This window comes from Periplaneta americana, chromosome 7, assembly GCF_040183065.1.
Source record: "Periplaneta americana isolate PAMFEO1 chromosome 7, P.americana_PAMFEO1_priV1, whole genome shotgun sequence".
NCBI lineage: Eukaryota > Metazoa > Arthropoda > Insecta > Blattodea > Blattidae > Periplaneta > Periplaneta americana.
The window spans coordinates 33,072,177-33,085,727 of NC_091123.1; the positions used below are offsets into that span (position 1 = coordinate 33,072,177).

The 13,551-nt window shown below is 36.1% G+C and overlaps 2 protein-coding genes across 4 annotated transcripts in view; one reads left to right on the forward strand and one right to left on the reverse strand.

Annotated features, from left to right (window-relative positions):
* Positions 1-13,551, forward strand: part of LOC138703043 (uncharacterized) — an 825,197-nt gene that overhangs the window by 110,428 nt on the left and 701,218 nt on the right. The gene's annotated exons all lie outside the window — the stretch shown is intronic.
* LOC138703044 (angiopoietin-2) overlaps positions 1-13,551 on the reverse strand; it is a 412,233-nt gene that overhangs the window by 97,502 nt on the left and 301,180 nt on the right. The window lies entirely within an intron of this gene.

The window sequence follows — 13,551 nt, forward strand, 5'->3', positions numbered from 1 at the left end:
TACAGGGAGCTACTACCTGAAAGCCAGATTTGCATAATAAATATGGTTGTTAACGTGTGAATAATGGGCCTACAGTGGACTCAGAAACTATACAGGTGATTTCAAAGTAAAGCGTAATTGCAATTAAAATTATTGAATGTGGGTATTTTGGATAAAAAGCTCATATAAATCGAACCTAGTATTTAGGATGTGATATTCTTCTATGGAAATAGGAAGTCAGTATCTGAAAGAACATATTTTATGCAGTACTTCATTTGTTTTATGCAGAAGCGCTATGGTTATAGTTACTATGGTGACAGTTTTGTTGATATTAGCCCTTGTGTTAAGAAAACATAAAAGTTAAATAATTTGATACCTGTCGTTATACAGTCTGATCCGTTTGGATAAGGATAATATTTATTTATTATTATAAAGTTATTATGATAGTAGGAAAAATTTCTTGCTGGTTATATCATGATTAAAATATGGGAGTTTCCATATATGACAATCAACAATGCATAATCTGAAAGGACAAATGAAAATCGTAGATGATTAAAATGGCTATTACAAATCAACAGCGGGCACAATGTGTTCTTTTGTATGCTAAATTTGAGAGTGTTAAAAGAGTTCAAAGGGAATTTCGACGTGAGTATGGTGTGCGTAATGTACCTAAATACGATTCCATAATGTTGTGTTATCGAAAATTTGTAGAAACCGGTTCTGTGTAAAAAAAAAACCATGCAGGAGGTCGCAGACGAAACCCAGTACGAGAAGCAGCTATCGCTTGGCGTGGTCCCCAAACTCCCCAGATCTAACCCCTCCTGACTTCTTCGTGTGGGGTTTTGTTAAAGACATTGTCTATTCACAGAAACCCAGGAACATTGATGATCTGAGAGTAAAAATTACTCAAGCTTTTCAACAAATCGCTCCCTCTTATGTTACAACGGACATGGGGTTAATTGTATCACCGTTATGAATTGTGCAGGGTGCGCAATGGGGGTCATATTGAGCTCTGAGGAATCTACCATCTTTCAGTGTTGTATGCACAAAGTTTCAACAAATGAAGTTCAGTAGTAAATGTTTTACGGTGTTTTTATTTTATCCATGCCCAAACAGATCACTCTGTATATGCAACTGTTAAAGAATAATTTTAATTCTGTGCGGAAATCACAGTCGTGTGTGTATGTTATGTTTGTCAGTTGCTTTTTGTTGTCATTGGAGTTCCGATGCCAGCCACAATGTTTATTAATATATTCTCATTTTTAGAGATTAAGTAGAACCCTGAATTAATCGGTTAGACAACGGGCTTTCAACGAGTCGTCTGGGATTCAATCACCAGTGCCAGTGAAAATTGTGGTGGACGAAGCGGCTCTGAGGTAGATTTTCTCCGAGTACTTCCAGTTTCTCTTGCTAATTCGTTCCACCGTTGCTCTATCATTCATATATCTCAACCGAAAGAGGCGTACGACAGCCCAACCAGCCTTCAGACATTATGACTGGCCATGGAATGGGCTTTTTACCTGATCGGCTGCGTGTACCGAAAACATGATTGAATAAGGAAAAATATAATATTGGAATAAATGTAATCACTTTACTTCTATAAAATTTGAATAGCGTTTCTTTAAGACCCTCTCCTCGTCGTGCGTAAGAATCAGCTCATGGTTCTAAAACGTAATTAAAAGCATTCAGTTTATTGTATATTTCACAATTCTGTCCATAAGTTTTATAAGTATGGTTGGTTGATTTTCACTTGGTGGTCCAAGTGCTAAGGCTTCACCACAGCCCTACCTACTCTTATTGCGCTTACCACTCCTTTTTGTAGTGATGATTAAATCCGTAGCACTGCATTCTTGTAAGTTCGTGATACACGATTTGGTGTCGATTCAGCCGCAAATTACTCAGTTCCGTCTCCGTCTCCTTCTGAAACCTTATCAGAATGATGCCAGCTGTATGCAAGACATCCCGCTGCATCATGCATTGGCCTGAAATTAATGATGCCGAAATGAGCCCGAGGGTTCATTGTCGAACATTGTCGAATATTTGCTTCGAATTGGCTGAGGAAAAATCTTGAGGGATAAAACCCAACCAGAATTCGAACCTGGACACGCTAGTTACGTAGGTAGACACGCTGTCCACTACTCAACATGGATTAACTTATCTAAATGTTAGAGGACATCTTATTACTTTCCGTTTTAGGTATTCATTCTTGAAGTGAGATAAACAGTAAAGTGTAAGAACATTTTAAGTTTCAGTGGACTGTTTTCTTTAAATATACTATAGTACATTTTATTGAATTGGATATTTTATTGCATTTTTAGGAGCAGAAATTGAATTGGATTTTTACGATGTTTTGTTTAGAATGTTGAAGGATAATCAATTTTATAACAACACGTGACGGCCTCGGTAGCGTAGTCGGTATAGTGCTGGCCTTCTATGCTCGAGGTTACGGGTTCGATCCCGGCCCAAGTCGATGGCATTAAATGTGCTTAAATGCGACAGGCTCATGTCAGTAGATTACTGGGATGTAAAAGAACTCCTGCGGGACAGAATTCCGGCACACCGGCGACGCTGATATAACCTCTGCAGTTGCGAGCGTCTTTAAATAAACCATAATTTTTTTAACAACACGTACGATAGTAATGTCAATAGGATTCTAAGGGACCTGTGTCTATTTATGCAGTCTCATGTAAAGATTCTTCTGTGGCGCAGCGCTGAAGACTTGTTACAAAATCGCTACAAAAAGTAGACAATTCTGTACGCAATAATGAATTTTATATTTAAAAAAATCATTTTATTTGATTTTGAGTAGCTACACTGCAGTTTTGTTCTGAATTTGAAATGAAGACACAGGTAAACTGACTTCTAGATACTAAACCCGAATGATCTTTCCAGTATCAGTAGAATTCGCTGTATGCAGACATGGAAATTCTACATATTCAACCAAAGATCCGGAAACTAAACACACTAGAACAATATGAAATATATAGACACACAAAAACACATCCAAATTAAATTCTCAACACACAACTCAATCTCAGAACACATACACGCTTTGAATCCACATTACACTACACAAACACACCTCCACAGGAAACGCAAACAAAAGGCGCCAAGACCAGCATCAACCAGTTCTGAAGATGGCCCATAACAGGCTGAAACTAGTCAACCAGGTACTATAATATTTAACATGCGAAGGCTATATAATACATATTCCGAAGAATATTTTTACTGCTTCACTATTATTTTACATGTATTTCGTTTAATATCAGTGTAAATATATGTTTTCCACAATTTCTGCAAAAGCAGGGGAAGCACCTCCTCATGAAACCAATTCCGTGGTATTTTATTTCAAAGTCGAATATTCCAGGGACGTCGGTCTTTGAATATGGCACAATGAGATGAAAGGACATTAAAATCTCCATTTCCAATGACACTAATCCGACATCTTCTTCTATCGCTTACAGTGGATAAAGCGTTGGATAAGCCGAGAAGCAATCAGAAGAGGTAATATATCGTCAGTGCTGTGCATTTACGTAACATGATATGTGTTTTATTGCACTGCACAGTGATTGATAAGGTGTTTCTCTTAAAGTATAGTATTTTTCTTGTTTCGCCTCCTACTCCCCACTCAGCTGCGATAAACCCGTTCCACTGCCCTTCATTTGTAGGTGTGGCTGTGTTTTGTATGTCCCCGAGAGCACAATGCTGCGGAATGGAAGTGTTCTAATAGATTTTTATCCCTAAGCCCATATACTATTTATAATGTTTTAAATGAAGCACTAGTTGTTAATGTAAAACTAAACATTTTCCTGCAGTTAGTAACACCGGATAGGCGCGTATATGACATGGAGGTGAAACTCCTAATATTCCAGACTCCATGAAAAGTGATTTCAACCATAAGCATTTGCTTGATAAGGTTGGCCGAGCCCATGAGCGTACGTTTTAGTTACGTCTCGGCATTTAGTAGTAAAGTCATTTTAATTGTTGAACATTGAATTACATTAATTTTGCGATACGTAAATTAATTTTGTACTTTGCTACTTAATTTGTCGGTTTGGTATATCTCAAATGTGTTAAGTTCTGATGCAGAATTTTAGCAACTTCATTATTACAATAATGCAGTTTTATTGAAGAGGGGCAGAGAGGAAAGAAACGATTAAAGAAAGTAACATAAAGTAAAGATTATTATAGATGAAGAAAGAAAGAAAAGTCAACAAACTGAAGGAAGAAAAAGACATATGAATAAATATATATCATGTGTAAGGGAAAATCAAGGGAGAGGAAAAAGAAAAGGGAAACAAAGCAAGAGCAAGAATCAAATGATGAAAGGAAGGAAGAGAAAAAAATAATGAGACAAAAAAAAGATTCTAAGAACAGATGAAAAAAGAATCGTAGGGTGAAAGAAAAAAAAGAAGAATCAAGGATGAAAGAAAGAATCGATGAATGGTAGATGAAAGAATTGAAGGATAAGAAAATTGAATAAAAGGAAAAAAAATCGAAGAATGAAAGGGAAAAGAATCAAAGACTGAAAGAAAAAAGAATTTAAGGGCGAAAGAAAAAAATAAAGAAATATTAACGAATGGAAGGAAGAATCGATGAATGAAAGAAGAAAGAATTGAAGGATAAAAGATAAGGAATCGAAAGATAAAATAAAAATGAATAGCAGGATGAAAGAAAAAAAAAGAAGAATCAACAGATGAATGAAAGATGAAGGAATTGAAGACTAAAAGAAAAAACAATCGAAGGATGAAATGAAAAAGAATGGTAGAATAAAAGAAAAAATCGAAGAATGGAAGAAAAAAAAGAATAGAATGGTGAAAGAAAAAGGGAGAAGAATCAACGAATGAAAGAGAGAATCGATAAATGAAAGAAAGAATTGAAGGATAAAAGAAAAAAAAGAATCGAAGGACAAAAGGAAAATGAATCGAAGAATGAAAGAAAAAAGAATGGAAAGATGAAAGAAAAATAATCGAAAGATGAAAATAAAGTGACTCGAAGAATAAAAGAAAAGATAAAAATGAATCAGTGGATGTAAGAAAAAAGAATCGAAGGATGAAAGAAAAAATAATCAAAGGATGAAAGGGAAAAGAAAAATGAATCAAAAGGATGAAAAGAAAAATGAATCATAAGGATGAAAAGAAAAAGAATCGAAATATACAAGAAAAGTGAAGAAAAATCAAAGGATACAAAAGAACCGAAATAAGAAAGGAAAAAGAAAGATGATTCAGAGTACGTTATGAAAAAAATCTAATGAAATAAAAAGGAAGAAGAATCAAGATGAGAGAGAAAAAGAAAGAAAGACCAATGAGAGAATGAGAAAGAAAAGATGGTAGAATCAGAAGGTGAAAGAAAATAAACCAATTGCTGTTGCAGCACAATTATTCCTCAATTTCTGAATGCTTGCTTTTTCTTTTTCATATCTGCTAATATGTGAGAATGATAGAAAAATCAGAAGATGAAAGAAAAAAGAAGCTAAAAGAATTGATGTAAGAAAAAAGAAATAAATAAAGAAGGATTAGAGGATGAGAGAAACGGTCTAGTAGGTTATGAAATGTAATGGTTTATACATTATAGACATCCACCATGTTGCCTTTTCTTGCGTTACCAACAGAAGCAACTATACCATATCAGTTTAAAATTAATGTAGACCATGGAAAAAATTCCTATACTTCATCTATCATTATTTGTTATCAGATTATTCGAATGAGAACAAGCTCTAAAAACCAACCTTCATCATATTAACCAACGTTTACTACTGAGTTTAGTATTTAGAGCAGACGTCTCTAAAAGCGTACTCGCGAGTAAGCCCCTGAACGGAACCCAAGCCAGTACGTAATGAGCGCGCTCCGCCTCACCCATCCCACCTGTACTGTACTCAATGTTTATGCGCAAACGAAGAGCAGTGGTGGACTGCCATTATCACTGTGTTGGTCGGAGTGTTCCACCGTTTCACAATGTCTTCTAATCATGGACGTAGTACAATCAAGGATGAATAGGAAGATACATTTTTGGTGTTTGTGGGGAGAATGTGAAATGCGTAATTTGTTCGGAAATTCTTAAGCGTGTGTTAAAATTCAACATGCGACGACACTACTCGACTCTTCACAAAAAATATCATTCAATTACAGGCATGTTGGACAAGTGGAAATAATTTATTTTGAGGCTATCTGTATAACTGTTGGTTATACATAATAATCAGTATATTACTCAGTTCCGCATGACAAACATAGTTTTTTGTTTAATTTTAGGTGAAGTGCGTAGGCCCACAAATATTTTGATAAATATAAAACAAGAAAATATAAACACAAATCACACACGTGTCCTCAGTCTTAAACAAAAAAGACTTCTTGCGAGCTGTGTTCTAGCTGGGAATATTGGAAAATAAATGAAGCCCTTTACAGAAGACTCATTTGTAAAATCGTGCATACAGAACGCTACTAAAATACTGTGTCCAGAACAAAGTCAAAGTTTAAGGAAATTAAACTGTTTCCAATTACAATTCAGAGAAGGAATTTCAAGATTGTAAATGTAATTGAATCTGAAGTCGAAACCACAACTAACCAGTTTGTAGCTTACTCATTTGCATTGGACGAAAGCACAGACAGAAATGACAAAGCTCACTTAGCCATTTTCATCCGAGGAGTTAATGAACATTTTACTGTGTCTGAATGTCTTCTAGATGTAATTACAAAATACAACTGGAGAAGATCTTTTCCAGGCACTGAAAGGCACCATAGAACAGAAGAGGTTCAATTTGCAATGACGTGTGTCAGTAGCAACAGACGGGGCTCCAGCTTCATATATGTCAAAATAATATAAAAACGTATGATATTTCTTATTCTTTTGATTATATTATTTGTAAACATAAGCAGACCGTTGTCGCGATCCCCCACTGATCGCTCCCATCTGTTGAGGTACGAGTCTCTTCCCCTTCTCTAGTCTTACAGCACACTGTGTTCGGCGGGCAGTATCAAGAACACGAATGACGATACGCTTTTTGGAGACCTCTGATTTAGAGGATTATTACATATTAGCATTACTTTTGACGAGTTGTTTCTTATGTTGGCGACGTTGATTATATACAGTCAAAATTTATAGCTATTCGTAGAAGTAAAAAGGAAACAAGTTTTTAAATTTAAATGCAAAGAAAATATTATTGCTATACTATAGTGATATCGAAATAAATTGAGCAGTTAAAATTATCAGAGAGACACTTGGAAAGTGAGGAAACTTCACACATCTTCACAATGGAGATGAACCTATTTAGGCCTGCTTGACTCATGATATGTGCCGTACGGAAACTTTCTGGCCTTTGAATTGCTGTCTGTATTGACTTTTATAGTTAAGACGTGCTTATTCCACTGCTTTAACATGTAGCTTCCTCACTACTAGCATAATCACTGCCGGATTAGTAGGGTCAAGATTTTGACAAATGACTCTCGCTCGTTTGGAAAGGATTCGGCGTGTTTCGTCACTTCCATTAGACACTCGGCGTCGGCGGCGAAAGAGAGGGGGATTAAGCACACACACACCCTTTTTTCATCCAACTTTGATGTCTTAATGGACTGGAACGTCAGAAACGTTTTTTGAAAGCAATCGTCCATGTATTACAGAGGCAGTCAGGCATGGTAAACTGTTGCTCTTACTTCGGCGGTTTTACGTAAGTTAGGTATGAAAAATAAGCGCCGGCTGACTCGAAATCGCTTCATATTTTGATCAGGTCAAGTGTCATGTGCGTGAGTGAAATGTTAATACTTTTTTTTGCATGTAATAAAGAAGCTACAATACCCACTTACTTCTTCATTAGAGACTTTCCTTAAGCCAGGTAATAAATCGCACTTGTGGGAGTAGTATTTGCATAAGAAATTTAACGTATTGTTGTGAATGGTTTGGGACTATCAACCATGTCTTGATATTTACTGTCCCGACGCTTAGGAAGTAGTTACAAGTATGCTTTCTTCTGACGGTACGCACCTTTTACTTTGTCATTAGAAAAACTATATTAAGGCGGTTAAAGTTATATCGAAGTCTTTTCGGAAAACACGTTTTCTGTCGTACAGAAATATAAGTGTAACAAATGGTATTTTATTTTGTGAGTAGAAATGTTTGTGAAGTGAGTGAAGCAATCCTATGAACTAAGTAAAATCACTTTTTCTGTGTGCGTTCTACACTAGACAGCCTTTCGTCCGTGCTTGCATAGTGACAATTCCTCCGACTTCTCCACTGCTGTATTCTCCCTCATTGTAACAGTAAAACTTTATCACATTACAACTGAGCTGTAGTATAGATCAAAGGTAGAGTATTCGATTGCAGAGGTTCCCGGTTCATACCTGGGAGTTCCCTATTTTTGTTTTTGTAATTACACTAATTACATTTAATACTTAATTATTTCATATACCCTAGCTGTCAATAAAATAGTTGAAGTACTTTATTTAGTTTGGAGGTATATATATATATATATATATATATATATATATATATATATATATATTTTTTGCAATTCATTTTGATTAATTTTCAGAAAAGTCTATGATATATAATACGAATATTTATTTTCAGTCAATGACTTTACTATTAATATATGTAAGGTGCGAGTCCTTACATTACATGATTTAATATTGTATGAACGTTTTCGTCGGTTTCATACCAACATCATCAGATATAACATTCTATATAGCAATATCATCACTAACAGGTACATATGTCTCTACAAACCAAAATACAATATATATTGTATGCTTATTAATATAATGTTAATACAATATTAAATCATGTAATGTAAGGACTCGCACCTTACATATATTCATAGTAAAATCATTGACTGAAAATAAATATTCGTATTATATTGGAGGTATAGGTTTATTAACCAAAAAACAGTCATTTTTTGAAGTTGACCTGGCATTGTTTGAACCGCTTTATTCATCGATTGCGATTGCTACCGTGTGACATCTGGTGAGAAACAGTTGAAAATCTGCGCAAACAGCTGAAAGTTGAGCTAAAAAAAAAGTTATGTTTTATTTAACGACGCTCGCAACTGCAGATGTTATATCAGCGTAGCCGGATGTGCCGGAATTTTGTCCTGCAGGAGTTCTTTTACATGCCAGTAAATCTACTGACATGAGCCTGTCGCATTTAAGCACACTTAAATGCCATAGACCTGGCCCGGGATCGAACTCACAACTTGGGCATAGAAGGCCAGCGCTCTACCAACTCGCTAACCAGGTCGACAAGTTGAGATAAATGAAATGATCATCCCAGTATGCCCGCGGATCCTTATGCTTATGAGAAATGAATTACTAGGCCTATGCAGGGCCGGGTATTTATGGAGATGGAGAAAATCATGACATAATAGACATACAATAGATTTTTACTAATCTTTACGAAATTAAGTGATTCTGAGTAATAATATGTGGATAAAACAATCGCGACAAATCGCAAAATAGAGTTGTAATAACAAAATATGAACATATTCGCGAATTATTATTATTGCGTGTTTTATAGCGACTTTCATATTCTGAGTTTTTTTAGGATTCTTTTCACTTGAATTTATTATATATCCAAGTTGACTACATTACAGTACATGGTATTCCAGGTGTTCTGATTACATTAGTGAACTCAAAAACTGAGAATTCAACATACCTGCTCCTGTATACTTTGCTCGTATGCTTTGAGGAAGAATATCGAGAAATGCATGGAGATAAAAATAAAGGGCGAAAATAGGGAGAAGAAAAGTGACAAGATTGAAACGAAGGAATGCAATGGAAAAGAGGTATCAGTATTACTGTAAACACGTATTTCCATGGAAATCTAGAAATCGAGCTTCTAGAATGAATCGCCATACTTGATTGAATTTTGTATAGAAAGTAAGGAAGGTGAACGACGAAGAAACAGGAGAGGGAGAAGGAATACAATCAGTTAACTAATTGGTCCGTTTAGTAAAGGAAATAGCAAGGTAAGCGCGGACAGATGTCTAATTAATTAGAGCTGATTTGAGGAGACGCTTGGTGTGCACCCAGTCAAGCTCAAAGCCACTGGGCCACGCTGATGTATTGCCCGCCGAGCACCTGTTCTGTTCCTGCTTTCTACTTTCATTGAGATGTGTCCTGATATTTGCCGACTGAAGGAGGTGGATGGGCCGCGACACCGGCGTGGCGTGGCGTGGGTCCGCACCCGGTACCACGGTCCCAAACCTCTTACGTAACCACGTTTCTTTAAATAAAACTCTCCCTCTTTACGTAATCGTGAGAAAATGGTCAGCTTATAGTTGCACTTATAACTCAGTTTTTGCTATATTTTAATGAACCGCGGTATTTCAGTTGGAAGAGACTGAAATGCCGGATATCGGTTTCCGGCAGGCTACGGGATATTGCCGCAGGGTTGCCCTGTCGTTAAATCAGTGAGTGGCTCTTTCATCGCACATGCAATAGGCGGACCGTGAAAATAACCACTCACCGTAGTCTGTTCCCAGGTTGAGGTCAGTAATTTCTCTTATTCTTATTTTTCTTCGTCTTCATCACAGACACTATTAGGCGTATGTGTTCTTCATTATCATCACTACTTTCATATTATTTCTTTCTTTTGCTCATTTCAGCTTATAGCCTTCTTCTTAGCCCAATTGGCAGAACACGGACGCAACTTAACATTTCGGCGATGGTGAAGTTGCATTAATTTGTGATGGACAAATCCGATGTTGGAGTTTTTCTGGAGACTTTCTCTTTTTCTCCTCATTCCACCTACACTCTTCACATTTCCACTTTCACCATCTCAGTTTCGAAAAACAGGGTACCTACTGCTTTTGTTCTGCGTCAGTTCGGTCGTCTGGAGTAGCGGGTGTTTCTCGTGGTTTGTCTAAAGATTGGTAGATGATAGTGGTGGTGGATACTAGACGACTCAGAGACATCGGAGCCCTGAATCAGGGCACATTCTTTTCCTGACGGAGACTTGACTTTTCAGATGGATCTCTGAGGTACGGCAGATCACCAACAGAGGCATGTTATTCGGACTTGTTGGTTCGAGAGAAATACATGGTGCGGCTCAACCAAGCAGTATAATCGGGCAGCTCATTCCATAACGAGTGCACAAACCAGGCCTGCAATGCGTAGAGATGATTCTATCTCGCCTCGATAGTCGTCAATGCCAGTTCAAGTTTATTCTCCATATTTATAGTAATTATTTTATTTTCTTTAGTTTTATTCTGAATTTCCTTCATATAAAATATGTATTGTTATTGATTCTAATTTTCGCTTTCATTTTTTAATGTTATTGGTTTTGATATTTCCATTTATGACTTTTATCCATTTTCTTGATTTTATCTTTAATTGTTCTATTTTCACATAACACACCGTAGGTATACAGTTGTCATAAATTTTTAGCATCATCATTAACAGCTAGCTAGCCTCATAGTAAGTTATCTGTGATTTTTCCGAGTTTTTGACGTAAAAGTCATGGCGTCAGTTGTATTAATTCACATAGTGAACACCGCTGTATTAACTCCGAGCTATTCTAGCTTCGATTAAATTGGTGATAGGGAGATGGTTTTAGGTTAAATGAGACCATGGGGTTATCTCACATTCGTCTTAAAGTTTAGGATAAACTCAGAAATAATCCAGTTAGTCAATCCAAGCGGGATTCGAACCAATGTCCGGGCGTAACAGACAAACTCGTTACCGACTGAACAGCTGAATCTGAAGAGCAATCGTTATCTTCAATATTAAATTTTCTAAAAAAAAATTATTAAGAAAAAATATTTCTTGAAGGAATAGGTAAAAGATCCTAGACTATGTTGTTAATGTAAATTTTTAAAACATTTCAATAAAAGAATCATGCAGATATTTAATGAACTGTAAATTTTATTATGCAAATGATTTACGGTTGTAAAAAATATATGCAACTTTGATATTATTTTGATAGGTAATTATTAACTACCTAATATCTCAGTAGTGTTTTATAAAGTGTAATGTATGTACGTTAAGCATGAAAAGTTTTGTTCGATTAGCTTTTATAGTAGCTGAGATAGCCCATAAAAGTTAATTTCACTCAATTTTTGCAGACCAGTGGTGTACCTCTCCTCTTAATTCACACGAGTGACAGATCAGATCATTACAAGCGTAAATATATTGTCAAGTAATATTTTCAGTGCAACTGATAATCTATTGTGAATGTTTAGTTTTTCGAAGAAATGCAACGTTAGCAACGTTACAGAGCGTAAATGGCAGTACGCACTTCTTCACTTCTGGCTGCAACGTTCCCAGCTTTCCACAGAAATGTGCAATTAATCGAAACTTGAAGTACTTAGATATAACTAAGTTACTACTAAAATATAATAATAAATAACTTACTCTATCGAGGTACACTGCCTTACAAAAACAACTTATAGGCCTATTATAAACAATTTCATGCAATCTGCAAGCAGTATTTTAACAGAAAATGTGTTTCCTCAAAGGAACAACATATTGTGAAATAACTTGCTAGGAATCTTATGTGGGAATGAATGTAAGACGTTATCTCTTGGCTTGATACAACTTCCTGTGCAATTACATACTCGGAGGGTAGGTGGGATTGTTACCTGTAAGGATTATCTAGTGGTGAGGTATAGGACAAGAGGAATAGAGAATTTTGTAGAAGATCAAAATTAGCAACAATATGTGAATGACTAAGTCTTTGCGAATATTTTCCTTTCGAAGTAAATATCATTCGTGTGCGCACTTTCACACAGTGTTTAGGGTAAAGTTATCTAATCCCGTGATACTCCTAATTCCGTGATACGTTTTTTTATTGAATGTCACGGGGTTGGATATCTTGCTATGAAGTTCACCGATGTCTCAAAAGTAGGCGAAAGATGCACATCTTTCGAGAAAGAAGTCTGGCGCTATGGTCTAACGGCAAAGCTTTGACTGACATTCAATTTAAAAAAAGTATCACGGAAATAGGAACTTTACCCTATGTCCAAAGACATTCGTCCTAAAAGATCTCGATCTGTTGGGAGATATACCCTATTGCCAGTCATGTCGTAACAATACGCAAAGTTCCAAACTCAAAATACATTCTGAAGGAACTTGTACGAACGGGAAAACATTAGTACGACTAATTGTCATATATGGGCTCTGCTTTGTGGTACAGATATAATATGTGATTAGGGAGCTTGTTTTGTCTGCCGTGAAGAATTTATTCGAACTCTCCTTGCCTTGAAAATAGTAATTGACTTTCTTTTTGTTTCTAATCTGATTAAAATATAGGCGATGAAGTGCTTATTCAATTTTCTCTTTTCTCCAGCAGCGGATAATATCATTTTAATAATTTACCCAAGCGGCACCTGTCCATTGTACATCACGTTGTAATCTTATACGTTGTCCTTTGTGCAAAAGGGATGATGGATCTATATCACAATAGAATTATGATTAACGGGGAAATAGTGATATTCTGGAAATATACCTGCCCCTTACACCTTTTGTGTCGAGCACAAATTTCAATATTGGACTCACTTGGGTTTGAACTGAAGTATTCGGCGTAAGAAATGATGCTATAGTCTCTCATGTAACTGACAGTCTAGAAATTACTTGTAAGAAATTTACT